This window comes from Belonocnema kinseyi, chromosome 9 (genome assembly GCF_010883055.1).
Source record: "Belonocnema kinseyi isolate 2016_QV_RU_SX_M_011 chromosome 9, B_treatae_v1, whole genome shotgun sequence".
NCBI lineage: Eukaryota > Metazoa > Arthropoda > Insecta > Hymenoptera > Cynipidae > Belonocnema > Belonocnema kinseyi.
This window is the reverse complement of record NC_046665.1, coordinates 105,886,290-105,886,588: the sequence shown is the minus strand read 5'-3', so window position 1 is coordinate 105,886,588 and position 299 is coordinate 105,886,290.

Genomic DNA, 299 nt, shown 5'->3' with positions numbered 1-299 from the left:
TATTGATTATTTTTCTACATAGTCTCCTTCACGCTCTACACATTTTTTTCAGTTGTTTGGAAGCTTGTTAATTCCTTGCTCGTAGAAACATTGAGGTCGAGTCATCAACCAATTGCGCACGAATTCCTCAACTTCTTGATCGTTGTCATATCGCAATCCTCCAAGTGCATCTTTCATGGGCGCAAACAAACGATAGTCACAGGGTGACAAATCTGGGCTGTATGGAGAAAGCTCAAGGGTTTCCGCGTCTTTTGCTTCTGTAAGCGGCTTTTGCTGCCTCCAACAGCTGGCAGTAGTAG